The sequence below is a fragment of the Littorina saxatilis genome, unplaced genomic scaffold (genome assembly GCF_037325665.1).
Source record: "Littorina saxatilis isolate snail1 unplaced genomic scaffold, US_GU_Lsax_2.0 scaffold_450, whole genome shotgun sequence".
NCBI lineage: Eukaryota > Metazoa > Mollusca > Gastropoda > Littorinimorpha > Littorinidae > Littorina > Littorina saxatilis.
This window is the reverse complement of record NW_027127953.1, coordinates 72537-80036: the sequence shown is the minus strand read 5'-3', so window position 1 is coordinate 80036 and position 7500 is coordinate 72537. Positions and strand designations below refer to the sequence as shown.

Genomic DNA, 7500 nt, shown 5'->3' with positions numbered 1-7500 from the left:
AAGGCGTGTATTTACTGCGGATTGTTTTCAACGGTGATTTCATACCTTCACAAAGCTGCAAGTTAACACTATATGAAAATCCAGGTGAGTTGTTTAAATGAATTTCAAACCATTTGCATAATTATCTGAATATCCTGCAATGTATTCTAACAGACAAGAGCTCAAAAGCAATATAATTCATCACCGTTTGAACGAGATTCAAGCAACGAAATGCAGCCACAGAAAACTTTCAAATGCTAATCACATATTTGACCTCTGTCACATTTGAAAGGTTTTAATTCACGCACGGTGTGCAATCCTTTCATTTGACTGCAATGCTGCGCACACAAATTAAATAACACTGCTGGTTCGATTGTACTGAGGGACGCATTTTCACTTGACAGATCAATTCTTGAAAGACGCCTTTGGTCCATATGTGTTTGACTGCCTTTACACGGCTATAGTAACGTTGATGCTCGTGTCTGGTGCGTGGTCTGTTAAAACAGTTGTACGCGTTTTCTTTGGCCAAGGTGAAGGCATGGTGATCTTCGCCGTCTTAGGCTTTGTTAAAGGTGGCCGTCTACATTTTTGCTTTTTTTCAATAATCTTATGGTTAGATTTCGCTAAAAAGTTATGTCAGATGATGAATGAACCATGGGGGGAAAAGTTATTGAAAAAAAAATATATGTAAAAAAAGATTTTATTTTTGGGTAGCGTGACTCACGCTTCCAATATTTTGTTTTCTGTTTGCTGAGAACATGTGCTTTGCCTAAAAATACTGACCAATCAAATTCATGTCACTATGCTTTTTGCCACGCCCAAACAAGTGCAGCAACAGTTTGACACTGGAGCGCTGTCCACACTTTTTTTAAACGCACGAAATGCACTGGATTTGAGAGGAGTTTTGCGCTTGGCATTTTCCAAATAAGGATATCCTACTATGAGTACTACGCTGGAATACTACAATGAATTTTCAAACGGCTACACTGGCTTCGTCTTTCCTGATCGAAAGGGTGTATATTGTTGATATTTGTAAATAATAGACTCTGCATTTTAATGGTCAAATGGCGATTTCGGTATAAAAATGTAGACAAGGACCTTTAAATACAGTGCCCCTGTCTGTCTATCTTGGTCGTTATGATTGGCTGATAAGGCTGTTGACAATTTGTATTGAGTGACACCTACCTTCGAAAGTATGCGACAATATTCAAATGCTCTATGATGGTCGTTACTTCTTAATTAACAGACTACGTTAGCGTGTTTTACAACTGCGTACTGTTTCCCTTTCTACAGTTTATGTTAATGACACTTTTTTTTAAGAAATGTAGAGTGTTTTGGTGTCAAAAATGTTAATGTATGTGTTTTCCAAGTCCATGCTATAAACACATTGAATGGAACTGACACATATTTGCTGCTGCGGATGCTGCTGCTGCTGATGATGATGATGATGACGATGATGACGACGACAGCGACACCATTATTCGTTTATGAAACATTAACAACTCTGCTTTAGAAATATGTTGTTTATGTCTCAAGAAACCTTGGTATCTTGACCCCGACAAGGACGTAACAAAGTAATACGTACTCTATATTACGACCTCTGAGTACAACAACCGAATGTACCACTGCAAGACATGAATGCGTGAGAATGAAATGTATCTCCACAAATCGTTCAGCTGTAAACATAATAATTCGCTTAACGTTGAACGGTACACCAAGTACGCATATGTGTGGTGTCTGTCTGAAATGTGTGTGTGTGTGTGTGTGTGTGTGTGTGTGTGTGTGTGTGTGTGTGTGTGTGTGTGTGTGTGTGTGTGTGTGTGTGTGTGTGTGTGTGTGTTTTATGTGAACGATTTTGAATGCAGACATACTGTTTAAAGACAACTTTCTCATATTGTATAATATGTAGAGGTCGACGTAACGGTTATTTTGAATACATAACATAAATGTGCTCAAGCAAAGCAGCGGGAATGCTGCTTGCTTCTGTGTGTTACTGTACTTGTACATTGTGGCGGCATTTCAAACCACAGTCCTGTGAGGATCTCTCCAAACACATTTCAATTGATGATATTTACTAATCAAGAAGAACATTATGTGTAAAGTAAGAATCATTCCATAGGCAGGCTGGCCTTCGAACGAAATGGCATAATGTCATGCACGGCTTGGTTTGAGATCGATGAAAACGGTGCACATTGCGATATTACAGAAACCTTTCAAGACGTGAACACTACGAATACATCATTATGTGTTTATTGTACTTTATTAGCAAGTTCATCACTGCAACTATGCTTTATTTTGCAGATATAAAATCAGGGGGCAAACCAGACCAAAACGAACTGACATACGTATGGGTGGTTGTGCCTTGGGTTCTTATCGTACTCGTCATGCTCCTATTCGGACTGCTCTACTTAAAATGTAAAAAACAGCCACCCATAAAAGACGAAGAAACAGCGATTCAACATCACTCAGATCGGTTGGTTGAGTGTTCGGCAAAATAAAAACATACATTAAAGCATGTACACAAACACACACACACACACACACCCACACACACACACACACCAGACACACACACACACACACACACCGTCACATACACACACACACAAACATGCACACACACACACACACACACACACACACACACACACACACACAAACACACACACACACACACACAGAGTTGACAAGGGTGTGTTTGTTTGCCATATTATTGTCATGCATGTTGTAATTACCATGTAACCATCTGTAATCAAGTATACCTAATTACCCTTGAGTACTTAGCTGTTAATGTCTAAGTTTGGTGTGATGAAACTATGCATTATATTGATAATGTGTGATTAGCTAACGGTAAGGCACATTATGTTTGTATCCACCATGAGGCATTTATAGCATTGCATTGCATTGTATTTTATTGTGATGTTTTATATTGTAGTGTGCTATTTTATACTGTTTTTGTGACAAAGTGACCAGTTTCGTGGCAGATATGTACGTATTTGCGGGGGAGACCTAATCAGACTTAAAATTCGAATCGAATCTGAGGATAGTAACAGTGGATCGCGAAAATGCCGTATGAGGGCGTCCCCCACTCCCCCCCCCCTCCCCCCCATGCCCCCAAATTGATTGACAGACATTCACAAATTTAAATGCATCAATGTAAGTGCAGTGCAGTTCTACCAGTCAACAAAGACAGTCATGAAAAGGTAGCCGAGCGAATAAATTCATTCATTCGGCTTCCTAGCGAGTGGGCGAAAACTGAATTCCATGAAGATAAGTTTTGTGTGATATGTGTTTGTCTGTTCCCTTAAAAGACCGTTGGGTCGATATATTCATGACTGTTGTCAATAACGACGTTCCAACAACTTACCTTTCTTGTTTTTTGATGTTGCTAGGCGTAGGCTGACATTTTCGCTCAATGCTCTGAATGAGTCAACTTTTAAAAGATTACTTTCGCATTGAAATCCTCACACTAACCATGTCTGATCAAATATGTACATGAAGTTTAAACATGTGGCGCATCTGTTATTTGTCTTAAAGATAAAATAAAAAAATATTGTTTATCCATGAATTAGCAAAGACCCACCGTCAATTTAAGAGCTCTTTCTGGCATGTTAAATAACAGCAAAAACAATGTAAACAAAATGACTTGTGTATGTAATGTACGACATGTGTTAGCACAAATCACCGACAGTGTGAAGGCAATGCGTAAAGTAGTTTCTGAAATGTACCGTTTTTGGTCTCGTTAACCCATAAAACGGCATCAAAAACCGCCTGTTACGGTTTCTCAGAGGAATGACATGCACCTACACTATTCAGCATGCCATAATGTCATCGTTAGACCAGATATATTAACAAAGCTGACTGTTTTGGATGCATATTAGATTGCTCTTTCTACTGACATGCAGAACATGTTTTGCTTTAGCAGTTCTGACTTGTTGTCCATTTTAACGCGGGAACCTTATTTTTTTGCGAATGTTGGGGGTGTCTGTGTTGTAGGTCGCACTGTATAGACACTACGTACTGAAAACTCAATCTTTTTTCTGAATAAGGTAGGGGAATGAATAACCTTTTCAGTCCTACAGTTGGTTTTACAATCAACAGCTTCATCAGAAAGATCTGCCCTCAAACGCATCTGCCTACTTTTTATGACGGGTAGTGTAGATAAACGTGTATCAATGCGCATCACAAGTAGTTGTTGGTTTAAACATAAGTTTATTTTAGCAGTTGTTCAATGGGAAGGATTGTGTTCAACGAGTTTGTAAAGCTTGTTATCTTTCATCACTTTGGGCATTCTGTTCTATCAGAGTCTGTTTCTTGTAAAAAAAATAAAAAAAATACATAAAAAACAGCTTGATTGAATTACAATACCAATTTAAAGTAAGATTTCTTGTTGCGTGTAGGTTAATTCCAGTTGGCCCGTTGGATACTGTTCAAACGTACATCGAATACAACGAAGGAGACAATACGTTTCACGACACACATGAGCACACAGCAGGAGATATTGGCTGTTATGCCAATGACAACTCGTGAGTATGTTTTCTCAAATACACTGTCAAGCCCAGCTTTATGTGTTGTCTGTGGGAAGTGTGTCAGATATTAAGTTTTACCTTTTACTGGATGACTTTAGCTTGTGTTTATCAGAACTGTGTGTGGTGTTAACTTACCTTTAGCAGTTGTATGTGCCATTTTTAAAGCCATGATACCGTTCCATTTAAAACTTAATAAATACAAGACGGTTTGCTGTTTTAATATGCTTCAGTTGCTTTCTACTTTGCATATACTGTAATGTGTTGTACTGTACTAGGTCACCATATGGATCTGCCAAGTCACATACTAGTCATGTCATTGACGAGACGAAACATGCAGAAGAACCAATGCTTGTTGAAAGGAGCAATGCTGATGAAAGGTTCGTTGGATCTGGAGACAACTTGTTAGTATGATTTATTTAACTCACTATTGACAGCCCAAGCTAACTGTGCTCTAAGAGAACGGAATGATCTGTGTGCAATCCAATGTGTCGTGCCGAATTCACGGAATTGCCGAATTCGCGGAATCGGCAACATATTTGCCCATTTCGCGTAATCGGCAAAACGCTGCCGATTTCACGTAATGGGCAGCGTTTTGCCGAAAATACATCTAGGTTTCTAAAATTTGCCCATTTTGGTTTTAAAGTTTTCAAATGCATCATCACACTCAGACAGCTTGATACTCGAATGGATAGCTATCGCAATAATCGATAAGCTATGGCAAGTTTTGTCAAAAACTGCAATGTTCGTCCATTTTAAACACAGACCAACACAGACCATAACACCGTACTATGGAAGTAAAGCAATGATAATGCAAAGTTCTGGTGACACAAAAGGTAACAGACTAGCTGCCACTGTTCCATATTGTGCACATTTTAAAAGCTTTTACACATTTTCGGGAAACCGTTGCCGATTTCGCGTTATGGGAATCGTTTAGCCGATTACGCGAAATGGGCAAACATGTTGCCGATTCCGCGAATTTGGCACGACATACAGACACATACGTTATGGGTTTTGTCAGGGCTGAAATACTGGTCTGTCTCTGATGCTGTGTATAGGTGGTAGTGGTGGTGTGGTTACTGTCGTAGTTAATAAGGGAACCTCTTATACAAAAAAGTAGTGTGGACATTTCGTTTTATATCCGACGTTTTTTTCTTATCCAGAGACCTTGAATAAGATGCGTTGCATGTAGCATCAACGCTACAAGACTAGACCGTTGTGTATGTGCAAAGGATTTCCCTTTTAAAATGAAACCTGTTTACAGTTAGTCAAATTGTGACTAAATGTTTTAACATAGAAGGGGAATCGAGACGAGGGTTTAGTGTATGTATTTATGTATGTGTGTGTGTGTGTGTGTGTGTGTGTGTGTTTGTGTGTGTGTTTGTTTGTTTGTGTGTTCAAAAGTTGGTGTGTGTGTGCGTGCGTGCGTGCGTGTGTGTGCGTGTGTGTAGAGCGATTTAAAGAAAACTACTGGACCGATCTTCTTGAAATTTCTCATGAGAGTTTGTGGGTATGATATCCCCAGATAATTGTTTTCATTTGTTCAATAAATGTATTTGATGACGTAATATCCGGCTTTTTGTGAAAGTTGAGGCAGCACTGTCACGCTCTCATTTTTCAACCAAATTGGTTGAAATGTTGGTCAAGTAATCTTTGACAAAGCCCAGACTTTGGTATGGCATTTCAGCTTCGAGGCTTAAACATTAATTGATGAGTTTACTCATTAAAGTTGTTATTGAAATTAAATTGTCACTGACAGATTTGAAAATGATGGCATCGTATTCCTCATATGCCGTTTTTACTCTAAAATTGTGCTCATAATTACAGAAAATAGGTTAAGTAGGCCTAATTACTATGTTTGCACGCTACGCGCAGACGAGCGTGACCCGTGTGTGGTTAATCGAGACTATCTGAAAAATAGTCTCGGCGACGACTGTTTGTTGGTGTTAATCTGTAACTTTGATGCCGACAGCTTGACTAAATTTTGTTATATCGCTTTACGCGACTTTTTTCTCTAGATTAATGCTTTGTTTCTGTTATGTAGTATTTGTTTTCTGAGTTTGCCTGTTGTAGTTTGGTTGACCATGGTTGGTTGATTGGTATGTGCTTTGGTTTAGTTTCTCTTGTTTTACTTCATTTTTTTCTTTGATTTGTCTGTAGAATAATGGATAACGCTGCCCAGCCAGAGGTCTTTAATGTAATGGACACTCTCAGCACAGAAGACAGGTTGTGAGTATGCATATAATTATAGGCAAGGTTAATTTTTGTATTTGATAAATCTTACTGTGTTCTGGAAACACCCCCCAAAAAAACACGTTAACATACATTATGTGACATGCCGTGCAAAAAGCACGGTAAAGAAAATAGATGACTTGCTAATTTATCAATTTTTTTTAGGTTGGTCTCGCAAAAGATGTCAAGGACGGAAGAAAGTAAACTCCTGCGGTCCAAACCACCAGGTTCATTCCTCATACGACAAAACGAACGGAACCCATTTCATTTCACATTGGCAGGTAACAATTTCCTTCCTGAGCAGGATTTGGCACGGGCATATGTTTAGAAATCTGAAAATCTATACAATCTCGTCCTATCCTTTTAATACAAGAGGCGAAGCCTTCAAGGCTCCCGTAAGAAATCGACAATCCACATACACACACACACAGTAAGCATAGACACAGTGCAAGAGTGGGAGACGCTAGATCTAGATCTGTCTGTCTGTAGCCTACTTACGGGGACACACTGCCACTGAGATCGACACTGCCGACAGCGCTTCCTCGCGCAGACACTGAAAACACGCTGTGCAGATCAACCTGTAGGAAATCTCCTTAGGTATCTTCTTTATATATTTTTTCTGGAGCCGCTACAAAACCGAACAATGTGAAATCGTCTTTCCCGAATCGGCGAATGCAGCTCGGTTAGAACTGAGAAGTGAATCTATACCACAATGCTTCACGCGATCTGACCTAACCTTGACCCCTGACCTGGTCTACATACA

The 7500-nt window shown here is 39.3% G+C and overlaps 2 long non-coding RNA genes across 2 annotated transcripts in view; both read left to right on the top strand.

The window, feature by feature from the left end:
* The window catches only part of LOC138956312 (uncharacterized), a 5463-nt gene extending 3005 nt beyond the window's left edge, over positions 1 to 2458 (top strand). The window contains exons 4-5 of the long non-coding RNA XR_011452595.1: positions 1 to 84; positions 2281 to 2458. The exon at positions 1 to 84 is cut by the window's left edge and continues 135 nt beyond it. This is a non-coding gene — a long non-coding RNA (uncharacterized lncRNA). The remainder of the gene's footprint in view (positions 85 to 2280) is intronic.
* A 1921-nt stretch (positions 2459 to 4379) lies between these two features.
* LOC138956311 (uncharacterized) lies at positions 4380 to 7018 on the top strand. Its single transcript, XR_011452594.1, has 4 exons — positions 4380 to 4505; positions 4784 to 4885; positions 6666 to 6734; positions 6903 to 7018. It is a non-coding gene; the product is annotated as an uncharacterized lncRNA (long non-coding RNA).
* The last annotated feature ends 482 nt before the right edge of the window (positions 7019 to 7500 follow it).